This window comes from Cynocephalus volans, chromosome 1 (assembly GCF_027409185.1).
Source record: "Cynocephalus volans isolate mCynVol1 chromosome 1, mCynVol1.pri, whole genome shotgun sequence".
Lineage (NCBI taxonomy): Eukaryota > Metazoa > Chordata > Mammalia > Dermoptera > Cynocephalidae > Cynocephalus > Cynocephalus volans.
In genome coordinates this window covers 229,046,245-229,068,131 of record NC_084460.1, presented here as the reverse complement: position 1 = coordinate 229,068,131, position 21,887 = coordinate 229,046,245, and the positions used below count along the sequence as shown (strand labels likewise).

General features: G+C 37.0%; 1 protein-coding gene across 5 annotated transcripts in view; it reads left to right on the top strand.

Moving 5' to 3' along the window:
• Nucleotides 1–21,887, top strand: part of RBMS1 (RNA binding motif single stranded interacting protein 1) — a 204,728-nt gene that overhangs the window by 135,885 nt on the left and 46,956 nt on the right. The gene's annotated exons all lie outside the window — the stretch shown is intronic.

Here is a 21,887-nt window from a genome sequence, read left to right as displayed (position 1 = left end):
TTCTAGAGGACTAAAGTGTTGTCTTTCTTAGTAGTACTTGCTGCTCCCCCAGTGTTGCTGCTGACAAGTTACCTATTTTACCTACTTTACTAGCTGTTCTGAGGACTGTGTGAGATAATTAGTAGTTTTGTAATTAGAATATCAGAAATGGGTCAGTTTTATTGATTTCATGTGGACTTTTCAAAAACATAACTTTCAGGTTTAAAAAAAAGTCCATTCAAGTGGTGACAACTGTTTCCAAGTTATTCAGATTTCTAATTACTTATCATCATTTTGATTACTCTGGCACCAAACAAAAATAACTAATATCTTCGAAAGATATGAATAAGCATTTGGCCAACAAAGGATAACATAGAAAATATATGCAGTTTTAAAATATGTGTTGGCAAGTCCTACAATATTGTTTTTAAACTTTAGCCTAATTTCAGTCAGTTGAGTTTTTGTAGCTCATGTCCTTGAACTTTGAAAAATATACTACATAATTTCTTGAATTAATAACATATGAAAAGTAAAATAGATACACTGTAGTCTCACTTTCTGGATGAATCATTTTCACGTTTTAGAAAGGGGTTTTGTTGTAATTATTCTCCTAAGGCAAAGCAAATATTGTAAACTAGTATTTTACAATCACAGATGCCTCACAAGAAGCTATTTGATGTTGTCCTTACTCCCTTTTTGTCTGGTTGATAATTAAATTTTACTCCAGGTGACTCACAGCAGAGGTCAGAACTTCCTATAATGGCAATAATGCACATTAATAACTGTGTGGTAGCCAGTAACACGATCCTTAATTAGAACCAGTAATCCGATGGCTTAATAACAAACCAGGAGGCCCCACTGAACTATTTCTATTTCCATACGCAGACCCAGGACACAGCCATGGCTATAATTTGGCTACAGTAAGGCAGCAAAATGTGGCCCAGTGCTACAGTGCTGACTAAAGTCAATTTGTCATTTCAATTTAGATTTAATTTTTTTAAATTTGTGATATTCAAAGAGAATTTCTGAAGTGCAGAACAACCATTTATGAAGGTACAAGTAATGGACACTCTGTAAAAGTAAAATTACTTTTAGGAATATTCACTAGAAATCTGATTCTGTTTTCCCTAAGATTCTGCAAAAAGAGGAATTCCTAATCCTATGAGAACTGCGCTTTGCGGACCCCCCACCACCACCACCACCACTACCCCAGGGTGTCACATTTGATTGAAATGAGCATTTTTAACCCAGCTGTAATGACAGTACTGCTTGGGATCATAGTCTGTTCCTATAAGTACGTGGATTCCTTGCCATGGTGGCTTCTCAGGGCCTTTATTCCAGTTCCTGGGAGATAATCATTTTTTCATATATCACTTGAAGATCCCCAGTTTGTGTTGTAGCATAGTGATGACAATGTCAGATTTTTCTCACAAAAAGGGTATTGATTTTTCCTTCTGTAATGCTAACTTGATATATACCTCTTAAGGACTCTTTTTTTTTTTTTTTTTTTTAAAGATGACCGATAAGGGGATCTCAACCCTTGGCTTGGTGTTGTCAGCACCACGCTCAGCCAGTGAGCTAACCGGCCATCCCTATATAGGATCCGAACCTGTGGCCTTGGTGTTATCAGCACCACACTCTCCCGAGTGAGCCACGGCCGGCCCTTAAGGACTCTGATATGAGCAAATAATGTGGATGCTTTGGGGTAGAATGACCTCTAAGATGTCTGACCTCTAAGAATATGCTGTTATTTCTGCTGTAATGCTGACTTAATAATCTTAAGAGGAGACTTGCTTGTTCAAACATTTAAATAAATAGTCATCGGGCACTATTAACAAATGAATATAATGCCTTTTAAAAATATTTTTGGTTGGGTTTTCCTATATTGCATTACACATTTTGCATCTTGCAGTTCTGTAAGGGATATAGTGATATCTGTTTAGATTATTTGGCTGTTTAAAATATCTATAGAAACATATCTCTCAGAAGATGATTTTGCCTTCCAAAGTTTTATGGTATTATGCCAACCATTAATAGAAGCCATTTTCTTTGAGGAGAAAGGGTCAGATGTTTAAGACAAATTTCTGTAAATGACAGTAATAAAACCTGCTGCTCAGAATTCAGGATATCTTGATTAGCCCTTTGAAAAACAAGTTACTTTCATTTGATTTCACAGGCTGTTTTACCAGGTTTTAAGATCAAACTTTAAGATTGTAAAATGAAACTTATTTATCATTGGTGGATAAAACAAATAGCTTAAGAAATGCCTCACCATTTTCTTTTGGAGAGTCAGTTTTTTATTGAGTTTTCTCAATATTACCCGTTGGCCATATTAAGTATTTCAATTTAGTCATAAATATTTGAAAGCATGTATGTAGATTGCAGGTAAAAGTTTCACTTTAGATCTTGCTCACATTCATCATCCATGCTAATATTTGTTGTGAGATTTGAAATGGAAGGGAAATTGAGATGTGGGATAAAATTATTTGGACATTTTAATGTACCACTCTGGTTCAATTTAAAGCAAAAAGCAGATGGTAGCATAGCTCAACTGCCTTATTCCTTTTGTCCTTAGGAACACTCATTTCTAGATGTCCCTAAGAACAGGGTAAAGGTCCTCAGATATTATCTAATTAGTAAGCCCTTTCTGTGGCATTGTACCTAGATTTATGGTTTTTTTCAGTTCTGATTTCTTTCTGAACCCTTAACTCTCCCTGCCCCACTGTGAAGATGGGATTCCCCTGATCTTTAAGGGTGTCAAGAGGGAGATTTTCTGTCCTTGTCAGTGGTACCAAGTAATGAGTTTCAGCGTCAGAATGAAAGCTCTGGGACTCGGGAGCTCCTTTCTCTACCTTGCAGGAACAGTGAGATGGGTGCTGGGCACAGGGAAGGTAATCATGGGGCTGAAGATGTCAGTGTTTATCACAGCATCACTTATAATGCTAAAATATTGGAAAACAACCTAAATATTTAGAAGTAATTAATGAATGCCCATTAAAACATTTATAGTTTTTGTAAATCTTGTGTTTGAAGAATATTAATGACATGAAAAAAATCTCACACTATAGTATTAGGGGGAAAAAATTTAATATTTATGTATTCAAGATGATTCCAGTTTTGTTAAAAAGTTATAGTTATCCACCCACCTCCTTAAATACATATTTTTTAAAAAACTCTAAGAAAACTAATATTATTATTCTAGTTTTTAAATAGCAATTTTTTAACCAAAAAAAGAATATTTCACAAAAGGGGAGAAATGATAAGAAAAATGAGAGTAGACTGTGAAGATGTATTTAATCAGTGGATTAAGGATCGTCATTTGGAGTATGACACCCTCTCTAACTGTTGAATATTTAAGTCAGCTTAAAGTACTGATCACTACTCTTAAGACTTAAATGTGTTTTTTAGTAGCAAGTTTTTTTTAATGCTATATATTTATTAATATACCTATGAGTTCCCCAGTTTTCTAAAAGATTAAATTTGAAGTTTTACCTTTTTGTTAAGGGATAGACATATACTACTAATTCTTTTTAGCTCTAATTTAAAAGTTTGTGTTTTTTTCTGGATAGTGGTAACAGTTTGCCCATCTTTTGTTATAACTTGTGTATCAGAAAATTCTGTTTATCTATATTTCTTCCTTGTTGAATTTGCACCGGCTTCACATCTTTTCCATGTGTTGTCGACTTTTCACACTCTCCAGCCTCCTGTAATTTCTATCGTCGTTTCCATAGAGGTCTCCCTTCTGTCCTCCCCGCACCCCCTACCCCCACCCCTTTGTACCCTGAGATCAGCTGGTGTGTTTCTGCTTTTCCTAGATTACTCCCTGGAGATCTGAAAGCCAGTGTTGGGCCAGCTGGGAATATGTTTTGAGAAATTCTTTCTTCTAATGTCTTCCAGAGTCTCATATTCACCATAAGAATATTAGCTTAAAGAGGTTTCTTTTTAAAGCTGTCAGTGGGACTGAGCAGAATTAGAGCTGTATTCAAATTATTGTCTCATCTGGCTGCTTTATATATTTTGACTAGTACTCTTTAAGTAGTGTTGATCAATTAATAAATCACAGCAAAGGAAATAGTCTATTTTAATATTTTCTTTCAACAACATGGATGGACTTAGAGAAAATTATATTAAGTGAAACAAGTCAGGCACAGAAAGAGAAATTCCACATGTTCTCACTTATTTGCGGGACCTAAAAACAAACAAACAAACAAACAAATCAGTTGGGGGGAAGAAGACAGAATAACCACTAAAATTCCTTGAACTGTTTAAGTCAAGTGAACAGATACGGGGGGGCGAGTAAAGGGGCGTGAAAATCAACTACAGTGTATATTGAGAAGTAAAATAAAATAAAATATTTTTTTAAAAAATATTTTCTCTCAAAAGTAATATATATATGCTTAGGAAAATCTGGAAATATTTTAAAGGATAGAAAAAAGTATAAAGAAGAAACTAAGAATCAAAATTAATTCCATTGCTAAAGAACCTTTTTCAACAGTTTATTGGTTGATATTTAAAATATGTTTAGTTAACCTAACTGGTTTGCTAAGATCTTCACAACAGTGCACCAAATTTTTGGGTGTGTATATGTATGTGTCTAAAGAGTGAGAATGATTGAAACATCAGAACCTGGCAGTACAGGCTTCCAAAGGACAGAGACATAGAGCTACATAGCACTGTGAACATTGTGAATATTTGATGAGCACTAACAGTGATGCAAGCAAGCATCAATAGTGCAAGGATAAAATAAAGGCCTTTAATACATTTCTGTGTAATAAGAAAGAAGCCTGTAAACTAAAAACTAGTCCAACTTTTACTAACTGTGCCTTATCATTTATTTTCTTTAGTCACAAAGGCTATTGTATATATTTTTAAATATATATCTTTAAATTGCATCACATACACACTCTTACATAAAGATATCTGACAATACTGGACATATACAGAAAGTTTATTTTACTGTTTTGGACCCTTCTCTAAGGGCCATTTCTTAAGATACTCCATAATATGTAATAAATACAGCGTTGTGTTTCAGTTCCTGGCACTGTGGCAAAAATTACTTTATAAACACTATTCCCAGAACTTTTAGATGACCACAAATGATTTGAGAGCATCAGCATAGCTTGGGCATTTGTTTGTTTCCAGCTACATCAGAAACACAGGAAAAACAAGTAACAAAATCATTGTTAACATAAACTTCAAAGGAATAAGAGCTCAAAGTATTTGTTTTCCTGAATTTTTTTTTTTTTTTTTTCTTCTTTAATAGCTCTTCCCCTAGAGCTGAGGGGACAGGGGATAGGGGTATGATTTGGCACAGGCAAGCCTAGTTAAATCCGGGTCGAGTGTGTAATAGATGGATGATCCAGGGCAAGTTGCTTAAGTTTTCTGGCCTCAGTGTCCTCAGTTCATAAAGTGGGGATTATAATGCCTGTTATGAGGATTAAGTGAGATAACATATGTAAAGTTCTTTGGACAGTGCCTGGCACAAATAGGGCAAGGAACAAATACACTTTCCTTCTGTCCTTCCCCTCACCTTCCTTCTTCCAGCCGGCGAGTGGTTATCAGATATTTTTCTGTGCTCGCCCTATTGTTTCTGCCTTATGTCACTACCTTTTCTTTTTTTATTTTCACAGTTTAACTCTTTTTAAATTAAAAATTAATTCCTCCACTATTTATTAAGTACTTATTATGTAAAAGGCACTGTGGTAGGTAGCATCCGACATTAAAATGAATGACATCGTTCCTATCCTTAGCAAGTTTATAATATGTATGAGAGAAGATAGATAGATTCTATTCTATACTCTGTTATAGTCCCTGCAATAAAGGAGGAATGAAAAAGTGTGTGATCCACAAGCTCCAACTCTCCCAGTCGTATCATTGGATAGACTGTCTCAGAATCATTTATTATATACCTCATAAAGATTTATGGAAAACTTTTTTTTAATTAAATTCATCATGTATTTATCCATATTAAGAACTGTCTTAATTTTTGAAATTTTAATTTCCAACTTATATGTATAATAGTAGTTTCACTTTTTGAAATCTGGAATTTCATGTCCTTCTTTCTGCCTCACCTTTTCCATAAGGAGGGCTGTCACCATTTTGCAATACTGAATAAGGATGGCATTCTTGGTACCGATGTGCTGAAGGAAATCTGTAACCTACATATTGAGCTCATTGCTGTCTCTAAAACTTTCTACCCAAGTCTGCTGTTGTATGCCAGCTGGGAAATTGTTCCCAGGACCCCAGGTACAACTGGGGACATTGTCACCTGCACAAGCATGCCTGGCCAGGGGGTGAGTGGAGCTGAAATCCATCTCACACTCAGTCACCAAGTCCTATACTTGAAAGATTGGCTCCTCCCATAGAGGGTACCTTTTTCTAGTATGTAAGAAATGTGCCTTAAGGGCCAGTGACTGCTTTGGTTGCTCCACTAACATCATGTGGTAGCATATGGTTCAAATATGGTATCTGAGACAGGTAGAGGTCCCAGATCTGCAAGGTTGATTGGCTTCAGATTTAGTCAGTTCTTTGATTTTTAAACAATGAATAAATACGTGGCTGCACCTCCTCAAGTTTTTTTCTTAAAGTGAAGCTTTTTTTAAACAGAAATGTACCATTCCAACGTATGATCTCAGGCCATATATGCTATTCATCCCACTCAAAATAAATGATTAAGCCACAAGAGTTAGAGATGATGCTGGAAGAACTGTAGAATGTTCTTCTGTGCCACAAGATTTAATTTATATCATGAGAGTGACCATAAAATCTTACCAAGTAAGTTTAAATTAAAATGCTATTTATTTTCATTGGGGACTGTTCAAGTAGACTTTGGTGTTCAGACATTCTCAAAGATTAGCCCTAAAAAGGTGAATAATGATATTCACCTTGGAACCCAAAGTTAGAAAAATAACCAGAAGTGCAAAAATTGGGTTATTGCCCTGATTTGTGCCCACTTTAAAGCAACTACCATTAACAATCTAAAGTTGGCAAGTGCTTTAGCCATGACTTAAATGGTGCCAAGCTACTATTTCCCATGGCAAGAGAAATGTTAAACAATGAAAGGACAACAACCTATAAACACCTAGATCTGTGTGAACAACAAACACAATAGCCACCAGCCACATGTGGCTGTTGAGTGCTTGAAACGTGACTGGTCCAAATAGAGATGTCCTGGAAGTGTGAGATACACACTGGATTTCAAATACTGAATAGAAAAAAATGTCAAACATCTCATTAATATTTTTATATTCATTACATGTTGAAATGCTAATATTTTGTATATATTGGGTTAAAGAAAATATTAAAATTGATTTCATCTGTTTCTTTTTATTTTTCAATGTGGTTACTAGAAAATTTAAAATTACATATGTGGGTCACATTTATGGTTTGCATTCTATTTCTATTGGACAACATTGATCTAGATATTTCAAGAGAAAAGCGGGAGAGAATGGTTTCTTCACAGTCTATATCTCACAAGGTGCAATATCCTGTTCCCTCTATTGGAGGCATGGGTTGTCTCCCAACTGAAACAAGGACATGTAATATCATTGGTTACATGCTTTTTTCCATGCCGTGTATATCACAGTTTACTATTTAAATTGTTTACAAATCTTCTATATAATCTTTGCAGCAGAGGCTTTGTACACATGCTGTATAATTTCCTTAGGAGAAATGATTTAAAGCTTTTGCTGCAGACTGCTAAATTGTTCTACAGGTGTGACCAGTTTGCTCTTACCAGAGGTGCATGCCTATTTTGCCATTTTTCTCTCCGACCTGGGGCGTTTCGTATTTTTCTTTTTGTTATCTCTTTGCCAAATTGGTAGATAGTGTGTTTTATCTCTACTAGAAAAGAGACAACAACTAAACTTTACACTTTGACAGGAGCTGCTCAGTGTAAAGTAACAGGAGAGAATGAAGAAGACAGTTTATCCTGCCACACTTTGGATAGAGGTTTGAATTAATTTGCAGTCTTTGCAAAAGTACATCAGATTCAGTGACCATTCCAGATTATATTTTTAATGAATGTCTGGTCCTCATTGTCAGCCATGAAGGCCATAAGAAGTAAATAATTTAAAATGCATAAAATACCTGGCAAGGTGAATCTTGTGGGAGCCCATCCATAGATGTGCCCTAGAAATGAAAGGAAGCTAAGAACAGTTAACATTACATGTAGCTTTAGAAGTACATAATGAAGGTCCTGGGGAAAAAGAGTCCTCGACTGGGAAGTTTTTAATTGGCGTGGCTACATGGAATACAGTTACATCAGGATTGCAAGTCCAATTAGCCAAGAGTTTACGAAAATCTGTTCTGTGCTTTCTGAACTTGAGAAGAACAAATGAGAAGAAACCCTGAATACACTTTAGCTTTCCTTCTTTTCATTTAGCAAGAGTAGGAACGAGTTTATGTCAAGAAATTGATTGTTGCTGTTGTCTCCGGCACATTAACATTTTTCACACACAACAATTTAAACAGTTCCCTAGGAGGTTGCCGTCCTGTAATTGTCATGTCTGGGTTTGCTACGCGATTGTAACAATAAGAGCATCTCAACCCACTGATGAATTGGAAGCTCCCAGACATTGTTTCGCCGGCTTCTCCATACCCTGAGCAGAGCTTCATGGTACTGCAAATCATTATACGTTTGCGATTTTTCACTTGGTTTGTTAGTTTGAGATATATATATATATATGTATATATATGTGTATGTATGTATGTATATATGTATGTATGTATATATATGTGTGTATTAATTAAATACACTAAAAAAATGTTTTCCCTCAAAATGATGTTTTATGCATTCCTCTCAGGTGATGGATAGGTCAGTCACATGCCATTTCTCCAAGAATTATTTATTTCTGTCACTGGTGAGCTTATGTGTACAAAACATATTCTTTAGATTCTAAACATGTCTTTCCTTTCTTCTGCAGGGTGGGTGGGGATTGATTTTAATCCTCATTACTTTGCCTTTGTTATGTGATGGGCTGAGGGTTTGGGCCTTTTTTCTAGGATAAATATCCTTTTTTTTTTTTCTCCACATTTCAGGATAAAATCTTAAGTGTACATTATAACTTTAAGTATTTGGCTCAAATACTATAGTTTTGGGTTGTTCCCCCCCCCCCCCCCCCGCAAAAAAAAACCCTTAAGTCTCTCCTTGTATTGGTATAAATTCAAAACTTGTGATTTAAACTTGGCCTTGAATGGTGACTAAAAGGTTGAATTTTGAGTTGAGACATTTTTGTTCCATCTCCCTGAGGAAGAGTGTTGCATTACAATCGTCCCTCAGTATCCATAGGAGATTGGATCCAGGACATCCTGCAGATACCAAAATCCACAGGTGCCCAGAGTCCCTGATATAAAATGGCGTAGTGTTGCATATAACCTATGCACATCTTCCTGTATACTTCACATCATCTCTAGATTACTTATCATAGCTAATACAATGCCTACACATCACTTCATTCATGGGAATTCAACATAGTACTCGGCATGCAGCAAATTCAAGTTTTGCTTTTTTGGAATTCTGTGGAATTTTTTTCCCCTCTGAATATTTTCCATCTCAGGTTGGTTGACTCCATGAATGCAGAACCCACAGATATGGAGGGCTAGCTGTATTTCCTTGGCTCTGCACACAGGTGTGATCTTGCCTTTTGTCTTTTTAGCCACCAGTTTCCTTAACCCACATTGTCACTGGAAGTGGTTACGCAATGAGCTTCAGGAGGAACCTGACTCAGACTCATTCTTTTTACTAAGAACCTCCCAAATAACCTGGTTTTCTTTTCTGGTTTCTTCCTACTGCAGTGCAGTGGAAAGATGAATCATTTTAACCCCTCAGCCTCTGTTCCCTTCCTCTGTAGAACAGGACTAATCGTACCTTTTTTGCCAAGTTGTCATGAGGCTTGGAGCAGGTATATGTGTGAAAGCCCTTATAATGTATCAAATGTGCCAGTACTTTTCAAAGTTTATCGTAGAAGTCAAGTACATGTCATAGCTCCTCTTCTTCTCTGGTTCTTACCCTAACTACTCACATGTTCATTGTTAACTCATTAGAAATAAATTCTTCATTCATTAGTTTATTTGTTTATTCAAAAATATTTTGTTGAGGATCCAAAATACATTGCTACGTGTTATTCTCCTTTCCTGCAAAATCTCCTTACATTATGTCATGTGCGAGAAATGGAAATCTTTAGGTACTATAGATAAATGCGCTGTGAATAGTAATGGAAGGTTTCCTTGTTGAAAAGAAAGAAAATATTTATAGAACTGAGTTCTCAAAATAATCATTGTCAAAAAAATTTACAACCCAGTTAGCTCAGTTAGTTAGGTTTGATCTCTGTACCAGCCAACTGCCAAAAAAAGAAAAAAAGGATTTACAGTGTGAGCATGGGCATCTCGTTCCACATGGTACTAGAATAGGTGCTGTACCTCAGGTTTTCTGCTGTTTAAAACAGGTGCACTTCGTCTCTTTCTGTGAAGTTCACAATTCAGGCTTCATTCTAAAGAGTTATATGGATTCATCTCTCTGAAGTATTTGTTGGTTTTGGAGAGACTGGCTTGTTAATATCTCCAGAATTTCCATCACAGCTTCTCTCTGATTCTTCTGGTACTGAGTATGTCTAGTATTTTATGCCCAGGCACTAGAAGGAAATTTGATTTTTTGTCTGATGGGCCTAAAAGCACTTATTCCTGTCCACCACCACCCCCCACTTCACTTGCTTTTGTTCCTGTCTTGTTGTTTCTGTAAATGAAGTACATCGTTTGGAAAGGGCTTGGAGTCAGGTCTAGGGAGTGAGCTGCATCTTAAGGCCATTCCCTGCTTTCTTTCTGAGTTAAAGTGTTTGTGAGAGGAAATGAGCAGGGGCTTGGAGCAATTAGTGAGCCCAGTGTAGGTCTTGGTGTTAAGGGGGCAATTATCACCTTCCTCTGGATGTGGATTGGAACAGGCATTGGCCTGTGGAAAGGTCCCAGGCTGGCCTGATGGGGACTGACCCAGGTAAAAGAAAATAAATAAGCTGAGCTCTGAACAGTTAAGTAGTGGGAAAGGGTACTTAATTTCAATATAGGACCTTGTCTTTCATTTTACCTTCGTTCTAAAACAGCATATTCCATATAAGAGAATGGGAATTAGTATTATTAGAACCACAATATAGATTACATGGAATATGTATTTCTCAAATAAGCACAGAGAAGATAATCATGTCATACACTTGGTTTTCACTCAACTCAAACTCAAAGAAAGCCTGCCTACCCTCCCTGTCTGTGAAGAGTGAATTCACTTCCACCTGGATTGCCTTATATCTTGAATCCCATTGTAATGCCAGAGATGATATACTTACTCTTTAAAGTATATTATACTTAAAAAGAACTATATATTCGTGTGTCCTGTATACATGTACACATATATATGTGTGTTTATATATGTGTGTATATATAACTATGTTATGTAATGAAGCTCTATAGTTATAGTCTTTGACCTTGTGTCTTCAGTGATTTTCCAGTATCACTAGGATCTCTGCTTTCTTTTGAGGAATCACTCCTTTCAGATCCTCAGGGTCCTTTCTAAGGATCCATAAAATCCTGCATTTATGTTCAGGACCCCTTTTACCTTGACTGTTTAAACATACAAGGTTAAATAAGCCCTGAACAAAGCAGGAGAGGAAGCAGGAAGTCAGGGAGCAGAGGGGTTTTCTTCTGCTGACTCGGCAGGATAGTTACAGCACATAGGAGACGTCAGCACTAACAACATGCCCACTTCAGCTGAACCTTGAAGAGAACCGATGGCAGGAAAGCTAATCAAAAGCCTTCTCCTTGTTGTCTGATTTTTTTTTTTCTTGTGTGGATTTTTGTTTGTGGCATGGTCAGTTCATATCCAATTTTACAAAATTCTGTTGGGCTCGTTTTTGTCCCAGTTTATAACTTGAAATTAAAATAAACTGAATGCTGTGAGGTATGATTTTTAAAAGATATTTTTGCCATTGTTCTTTTGCTCAATAATGGGGTATGTGTAACCATTATTCTTATTAACATTAATCTTGTTGGCCATCAGCCCAATCCCCTTTTCAAAGCAGGGATACCAAACCTCCACCCACTAACCCACCATATTTTCATGGTTTCCCAGATTTTTGGATTTTAAGGACCAGTAAACTAAACAAAAATAATTAGGATTAGGAATCCAGTGTAGAGTTAAAATATTACTTCATCAAAAAGAACACAGGCTTTTTCTGCACCTGTTGAGATGATTTAAAAAAAAAAAAAAAAAGACTGAAACAACCACCATCTTTCACCACTCTTTCATAAAAAGAAAGACTATTTTAATGAGATAAATGTCAGATGTACCTAATCTCAGAATAAATTTAATTTTTTGTCAAATTCACTGTATTTATTTTTCTATTTACTGCTGACACACTGGTGATCATCTCCTCCCAGGTCAGTTGTGAAGCACTGCTCTGCAGCAGTATCCTGACCCAGGTGGTCACCTAATTCTGCTTGAAAACTTCTAGTGGCAGCATGCTCCCTACTTCCATTTTAGAAAGCCCTTCTTTACAGACTTTCCTTTTCCAGGTAAGCATCAACAAGACCTTTAGCTGTTTCTTCCACACAGGATGTGATTCCTAAACCTTTGTTTATATATGGTGCTCACTCCCTTTTAAAAGAGCTCAGAAGACTAGGGTAAAGGAGATACTTCGAATAATTGCATTCCATGTAGAAAGCACTCAATGAAGGCAGGCTATCACTACTCCTTTATTTATTCATCTACTCCTTTCTTCTGAATTTCAAGTGTTTATTATTTGTCAGGCACTCTGTGGAGGCCTGATCTACAAAGAGAAGAACAAACAGTCCAAGGGTACACACCTAACGGGGACAACAGCCATGCAGATAACATAGCAGCAGAGTGCTGTGCCAAGATGCAGGGTGAACAGACTGCCCTGGGCACAGTGCAGAGACAGCACTTAGCTCAGCCCAGGAAGGTCAGAAAAGGCTTGGCTGCTGGAGAATGCCATTAAACTGAGTCCTGCAGAATGACACTAACTTTTCCGGGTGAAGTGACATCTTAAAGGGCAGGAAATTAAGATGGAACAGGGCAGGCACAGGAACCTATATAGGAATATATAGGCAAGCTGAAGCTGTATTTGTTTGTTAGGGCTGCCATAACAAAGCACCACAAAGTGGCTGGCTTAAAACAAACAAATTTTGTCTCGCAGTTTTAGAGGCTAGATGTACCAAATTAAGTTGTCAGTGAGGCCGTGCTCTCTCTGAATCCTGTTTGGGGAGAATCCTTCCTTTCCTCTTCCTAGCTTTGGTGGTTTGCTGGCAATCCTTAGTGTTCCTGGCTCACAGCTGCATCCCTTCAATCTCTGCCTCAGTCGCCACATGGCCTTCTCCCTGTGTGTCTCTGTGTTCAGTTTCCCTCTTATAAGGACACCTGTCACATTGGATTAGGACCTAACCTGAGAAGCACATCTTAACCTGATTATATCTGCAAAGACACTGTTTCCAAATAAGATCACATTCAGAGGTCCTGGGACTTAGGACTTTGGCATGTCTTTTCAGGGGGACATAATTCAACCCATAATAATTGGTGTTGGGGAATAGTGAGCAAAAAGGCCCAAGAGCATAATTTCTTTCTGTGATCAGGATCATATATTTTTCTCAGTTCAACCCAAGTTTTAGTTATTCAGAGCACTTGAACTTGTGCCTAATCCAAAACAAAAACAAAAACCCAGGTATTTTCATGTGAACAAGCAAAAGTTTTTCCTAAATTTGTGCAGTTGATTTTGACCCCTTGGAACTTGTATGTAAGAATTCCCCGTTAAATATTATGTTTGCTTTGGCCATGTTTTCATTCTACCTATTGAAATAACTTTAAAGTGTTAATTCGGATCTTATATTCACCACATTCCCTAGCTTGGACATTCATATATTTGATAAGTATGCCACAATTACCTGATTTATGTCATTGTTTAAAATGTTGTTATGTATTTGATAAGCATGCCACCAATTACCTGATTTATGTCATTGTTTAAAATGTTAAAAAAGTTCTCGCCATGAACAGAGCCCTGTGGCATATCACTAGAGGTGTCCTTCCAGGTTCACTGTGACCACTGACCAATAGTCTTGAGCTCAGTCACTTGTTCAACCAGTTACCCACTTATCAAAAACCAGTTTCATCTTACCAGATTTCTTAATCTAATCCATGAGCAAATAATGATTTTTTGTTGAGCTCAAGTCAAAATATACTGTGTGGCATTCCCAAGCAGCCCTGCCTTCCACACCACCCCCTGAAAGAGAAAAAAAGAAAGTTTAATGTGCATGACTTGCTCTTAAGGATTTCACTGGTACTTGTTCTTTTCACAAGTCTCTCTAACCTTCTGTTTACTAATCCACTCTATAGAATTTTGCTTCAGATCAGCATTGGCCTTACCTCCCTTCGGTTTCTAGAATCTAGTTTTTGTTCTTTTGAAGAATCTGAATGGCATTTTGCCATTCCATTAGCACCTCTCCTCTTATGCAAGATTTCTCAAAACAACCAAGATTGGAAAATTCTTGCTGGCGGTCATGAAGATAAGAAGCACTTTTAGCCCATACACAGCCCCCCACTTTCCACGTACAGTCAGAAGAACATCTTCTGGAAAATACAGTGACTTCAAGCTGTATTGAGAGGGAGGCATATTGTCTTCATCTGGGATATGGTAATTGTGTGAAGTAATTTGATATTGAAGTAATTTTACAGCATTTGGTTCTCTTGAGTTAAATTCTTTCATACAAAGATAATTCCCCTCTGATTTTCTTAAGTTTTAAGATTTTGAATTTTGGAACACTTCTACTCTGCCTTTGGAGTGATCGCTCATCTTTATCTGCAGTATCTAAGGACAGTGTAGTTCAGAGGCAAACCAGTAGGAAATCAATATGGGAGCCTTATTCATTCTTTCCCATCAGATCTGCTCTGAGAGCTGTAACCATTGTCACAGGTGACCTTTGAGCTAAATATCTTAAGTTTAGAAACTAAACTCTGCTGGCAGGCTACCATAGCATTCCCTTGCTTATACAGTCCAAGTGTGTCTTTTACTAGGGATATGTTTATATCCTATTCCCAAATTTCTTAGAGCTGAAGGGAGTAAAACAGATACCATTTTCCTTGTCAGTCTCTTCTTCATACTGGCCTTTCAAGGTCATGGGGCAGTCAGGATTTATTACTTTAGAAAAGGATGGACTGCGTTTGGAAATCAATACACCAGTGCTGTGTTTTGGATCAAAGCCAACATAAGTGTTCATTCTAAGAATGTCCAATTTGCCTTCTGCCTTTGTAGCTTGTATCAGAATCAAGAGAAGTTTCTAGGTAATTTTTTACACTCTGTTTTGATAGTTTCAGATAACTCTGCTGTGCTCCGGGAGCGTGTTTAGTTTTAATCTCTGTTTAGTTTGAATTAGTGTTGGAGTTTAATGCATTCAGTTTCTACACAGTTCTTTGGTGGTGTGTGTGTGTTTTGGATTTCCAGTTTTGATTTGAGCGACAAATTGGGAGATACTTGAAAAACAATCTATGAACAAAAACCATTCTGGGTTTTTGTTTTTTCCCCCTCCAACCTTTAACAGTTTTCCTTTTGGTACTAATTTTTTATTCCATGTTAAACTCTTAAATTACCTTGCTTCCCTCCTGTGTGTTTATAAGCTAAATTGGGATAAAATACAAGGTCATGTCCATTTTCCAAGATAAAATGCAGTATTTCCCTTCTCCCTACTGCTGCCAACTTCCCACACCAAACACTTTAAGGGGGGAGAAATCATATTACATGTTTATATTTTATTCACTCAACCAGTATAAGGTGAGTGATTATAATATGCAAAAAAATAAAGTGTGCTAAAATGTAGCAATAAAAATGGTAAGTCTACTCTTTCTCACATTTTGCAACATAGGGCATAGTAATGTTCAGGTATGAAGGTTGTCTAAGTTAGTGCTCTCAAGTGATAAGAATTAGAAGTACGCTTATTTGGAGGACAACAGGAGAAAAAGATAACATTTATAAGTTATTGAGTATTCATTATGTGTCGTCACTGTGCTGGTCCTGGGGGGCAGAAGTTATCACAGCACTTTAAAGATGAGGATACTGAGACCAGGCAACAACACCAGTCACAGAGCTGGTCATTGGCCCTATTAGCACTTGAGGACAGGTCTCTCTGGCTGCAGCTCTGTCTTCTTTCCACTATAACATTATCTTCCTTAGAATACAGTATAGTTAAGAACCACATAAACATAAAGGTGAGATTGTCAAATACATATCAGGTTTCGATGGGGGAGGAAGAGAATTTAAGAAATGATCATTGTCAGTTTATAAATTCAATTCAGAAATAAAAGACCACTTTCTATAATCAAATTGCCTTTGCTTTAAAAGTTGGGCATTAATCAGTGCTTGAGACATTTAGGGATTCATTTCTATGAATGATAGTATACATTTTACTTAGAAAATTCTGGGTTCCTTATTTAGCGTGTATTATTTTCCTCTGACGTATTAGTACTTGAGAGCACTAATTTGGGTCTGGCCATCTGTAACTGCATCCTTAAGTGCTGCACTGTAGTGGCTTGAGGTAAAAACATTGTCATAAGATAATGTAAATGACCTTTTGTGTGCTGTATGCTCTTAAAAGACCATAAAATAGTGTAAAGCTACTTTACCTTGATTGCAGATCGTAATAGACTTGATACTAAACCATAATAGCAAATCTGTGTAATAAATCAAATGCTTTATAGTGTGCTTTTTATTTTGAAGACAGGTTATAAGTTTCTCACAGAATACAGCAAAAAATGCATCTTAGCCATTTTTAATGAGGTAGTTTTAGTGTTCATTCTTTATGAATTTTTTGGTTTAAGCCATACATGCAATAAATAGCATCAATTGTTTCCTTCATCTAGCATTTATAATGTATCTACCAGTTTCACCTGTTGATAAGGCAGATTAGCAGAAATGGCACTAAATTTAGTGAGAAAAGGCTATTAGTCCCAAAATCTGGGTGCAAATAACCAATTTCATCTGTATTCTCAAAGGATGTGTTTCTCTTGAAATTTCATTGTTCGGAAAAATCAGGTATGTGAATATCTATATATTCTCCTGAGAAAAATGTGATACTTTGTCCCAAAGCTTCTGTAATTTATTCTCCATCAGCTGTCAGGCTATAAGGCAGCCAGGCTAGCTGAGGGTTAGACCACATGAGGATGGACTGAGCTTCTGCTAAATCATCTCTAATCTGCAGACTCTGGGTCTGTGACTAGAGCTGAAATCACTCTCCTTACCAGGACAGTTCAGAAAAGTGAACTTGGTAGTTCCTTTTCTCCATCTTCTGAATTCACAGAAACAAGCCACAGGCTTTCCATAGTGCATGGGTTATTTTTCTCAGATGTCAAATTAGGTATTTAAGTCTTCTTCAAGGAAATCCTTTGGGTTAAATCTCTTCTACCCTTAAGAGTCTTTCAGTTTGCCTCTTAGCTCTCCACATCCCTTCATTTTAATTTCTTGAACGTGAGTGTTACTGTTTGACTACAAAAAGCAAGAAAACAAATAAAATGTGGCATCTCTCTCTGCTGATCCTGGGCATAAGATTTTGGACTTGATCTTACTAAAATCTTGCTTTGGTGATTTCATTCTGCAGTTGCAAAACCTCCAGCCACATTCTGTTCCTCTCCTTTTCCTGGAACTCAGGGCCACCCAGGACCTTTTCAGACTTAGCTTTCCTTACTCTCCACATAGGTTTGCATTGGACTGATTCTTCTGTGTATTGTCCTCCATAATCCACCTGGATTTCTGTTTTCCCTGGTCTTTCTTGCTCAACTTGATGTTCCTCCTGTGTTCATGCTCCCTTTGTATAGCATTCATCATACAAGGTATCATATTTTAGTTATTTTTTAGAATTAGAAGTTCCTTACATCTCCCACAGGAATGTCCCCCTAGATGGCAGGTATGGCATCTTAAATTTTTTTCATAGGCCTTGTACAATGAAGGGCATAACTGTGGACATGTTGTAAATATTTGTGAATTGGTTTCTTGATTTGATCTCGTCTTTCTTGGCTGTACTTGTCTTTCCTGTGATCCGTTCACCTTCAGCACCAGGTTTTCAGTCGTTTCTGACCTGTAGGTCTGCAGTAGGTTTTTTTTGCCAAGCATTTTCCTCCTTTAAGTCCTAGCTTCAATTCCAGCTGCATAAGATATTGCTTCATTTTCTACATATACCAAGAGTCATTTATTCACAAGGGCACACCCAGCCATACAACACAAGTGGAAGGTCAGTTATCTGTCTAGTGTAAAATGTGAGCCAAAACAACCAGAATGTAAATGGTATCTCTTTCTGTACCTTTAATATTTTTATGTCTTAGAAGAGTCTCGTGGAAACATGTAAAATTGTCAGGGTGAAAAAGATAGTGTTACAAAATCTGTTCAGTATTGGTTGTGTAATTTAACATTTTACATCTTGTATCTCATTTTCAAATGCTTACCACTTCCTATACCAAATAGATAAAGAAAATATAACTAGCTGAATTTATTCAAGGTAGTGAGGATTCAGAATAACGTGGACAAATGACTCCTATTTTATCTTAGGCCTCATTCTCCAACAAACTTTTCTGTTAGCTAAATGGATGTAATTTATACTTTGTTTTCCTTCCCCTATCCAACTACTGTTAGAGGAGCTAAAGCAAATTGTAGTAAATCCCCTTTTTCTGGGAGGCCTTTGAAAAAAATAAAGCCACCAAAAAAGCAAGTTAGGAAATTACAAATACAGTATCATGGGGGCAGGAGGGGGGGTTAGTATGGGTGTGAGGGTGTGGGGGGTTATGGGTGTGTGTTTTTTTCTTTTCCCCAACAATTCCAAAATAACAAGAGGGATTTTGGCTTGAGTCTCCAAATTCATTCCCTCCAAATAGACACATGAGTTATTCCTCTCAACCTCCACAGCCAGCTGGCCTCCTCCTCATTGATATGTATGTAGTTCTATTGGGCATCTTATTCCCAGATAGGCCTGTGTCATGTATCCAGAAAGTCTTGAGGTGGGTAACTGCTTTTTGAATGTTATCAGCATCTGTCTTAAAGGCTTTAGCAGTTACAGAGTCTCTCCTCATCCCCTTACTCGTCTGGAGCTGTGCAGACTCAAAGTGGAAATTGTTTTGAATCTATGGAACAGTCTGTGGTTGGTGACCAAACTTTCTGCCACTGTCAACATGGTTGGCCTTTAAACTCCAAAGCAAACTTCCTGCCTTCTATCTTTGCTACATATTAGCTGTGTAACCTCAAGTAGGTCCCTTACTCACTCTGCTCCTAAGTTTCAAATCTACAAAGTGGGAATAATACTCAGCCTACTCAGAAGGTTGCTGTGAAGATTAAAATAATTGACCTAAATTGCATAGAACAGTGCTTGGTATAGAATAATAAGAGCTATATAAATGTAAGTTATTACTTTTGTTATTCCCCTGATTTAACTCATTAGGTCATAAGTTTTCCAATGTTGATATTTTCTTTTTTTCTTATTTCAATCCTCTGTCCCTCCTTCTTGCTGATTTGTCTTTTGCAGGCGCAGCATCTGTTATGATGCATGAGTCCCTCTTTGTCCTTAAGGAGCAGTACAGCTATTAAAACAAAAAAACCCATCATTCTGTATGCACAAGCAATATCCAGCCCCTTCCCAAACTGTCATTTTTAGTTTACCGTATAAATATACACTTCTTCTTACTGTTGTTTTTAACACACTCATTACTTTTTCAGGTTTAAAAATGTACATATAATATTCCAAAACTAACACAAACACTGCAAGTGAACCCATGGTGCCTTAAATGAATTTACAAGTGGAATGACCAATATTAAAAGAACTTACCAACCATTATCGCCATCTGTTGGTGGTGGTTGGAGTGGACTCCTCTCTAAAGCCTTGGCTCTTAACTGGAAACATTCAAAAGCTGCAAGTTCTCTAGCAAAGGAGAGCGGGTGTGCACGCACACATACACACGTGTTTGTACACACACATTGGACAAAGTCTGTAAGGATATTTACTGATATGCATATCCAGGACTTCGGGTGATTTTAACTTTTTAACCTATTTTTTTCTGTGTCTCCTAATTACAATAAGCATGTGTTTCTTTAGTAATTAGATAAATTAACAAAAAGGTAGAATTTAGGAGGAACTAAATTATGAGGACAGAGGAGAAAATTAAGCTTTATTTACTAAGTGAAAACCTAAAATATACTTAGATTTTATATTACCGCAAATGAAAAAAGAGATATAAATGGAAATGGGGGAGAAATGAATAAAGCTGTGGTGCAAACTAAAGTTTCAGTAGATTCTAAGCAAAATGTTTTATCAGCCAAGTTCACTTGGGCCAATAGATTTAAATGTGCGTTTTTACTTGTTATACTCTCTTTGAAATTCTAATTATTCTGTAGTTATGTCCTTTAATTACTCTTTATCCTTTTACTGTCAGAGCTTCCTCTAGAGTGGATTATCTACTCTTAGCAAAGAATATTATAATCTGAATATCCTGGACTGTGGTCTGAGCCTTGTTACTTTGAAGCTGGATAAAACCCAAAAAATCTTCATAGTTACCTTTTTTCCTGTAAAATTCTATGGCTTGCTTTCTCAGGCACACACCTCCTTGATGTTCTTTCAGTGTGAATTCTGCCAGTCAAGAGGTCTGTTTCTTCTAGTATATCATATGTCCCTGTTCCTTAATGATGACTTTTTAAAAACATATTAAGCTGCAAATAGGAACAAGGAGAGGTGAAAACCGCTTGCTTTATGACTTTGTACTCAGATGTCTGTTACTTTTGTAGGCATTGGTGATTGACAAAAGAATTAGACTAAATCTTAACTATCTGTAATGGTTCTTCTCCCCCCATTATTAAATCTTCCTGTAAGTAAAACTCTTGGAGAGAGATGGTGACTGTGCTGAATGCTGCTGCCCCTTATCCTACTCCTTGAGTGGGTCCATTTGATAGATGGCTCTTCCCCAAATTCTAGATTTAGATTTCCTGGCCTTTTGCTCATGCCACCAAAACTACTTGTACTATACTCCATTCCCACAATAAGTGACAGAGTCGCCTGCTGAGGAGCTGACTTAGGCAGAGCCTGACTGGTTTAGCGTATCGCGTGTTCTGGTTCCCAGGTTTGCATTTTAATGGGATTCTCTTGCGCTGTGAGTGGTGTGACTGAATGGACATCCCAAAAGAGAAGATATTTTAGGAGGGGACACCTTTTGCCATCCCTAAGGTAACTCCAGATAAGCAGTTGTGTGCAGGAGGCCAGCATGCAGTAGCACTGCAGACAGGGTGGAAACTGTTCTCTGACTTTCTGTGAAATCATGGTCTTTCAGTCTTCACCCACAAATCTTGGTGAAAACCACAATAGAAAGTAAAACTGATAAATTTCCAAAATATCTCTTCTGCTCACCCTCTTCTGTCTCCTTACCATCTTTCAACCATGAGCCACATGTTTGTTTCTTACATTTAAAAAAAACAAAACATTGCTTGGACTTGGAAAGTGAATCTAAGAGACCTTCCATATTCTTCCTCTCCTTTCATACTCTTGAGTGTATGAAGGAAACACTGTTTCCTCAAAATCATTTCATAGATAAGTTGCAGTGAGAACATGAACACTGTTTATTTTTGAGCTTCTGGATTTTAGGCAAGGTCTTAGGCTCAAAACTTCTATGAGTTTTTGTTTTCTCATTTGCATAAATGGGAATAATAACACCTACCTCATAAAATTATTGTGACGTTAATTAAATAAGATCATATGTGTAAAGTACCTGGCGCAGTCTTTGGAACCTAAGAACTCAATACATGTAATCCCCTATCTGGTTTCTTATAAAATAGCCAACTAAATGGTTGAGGAGATTGGGGATGGTTTCATGGAAAAGATAATGTTTGAGCAGGTCCTTC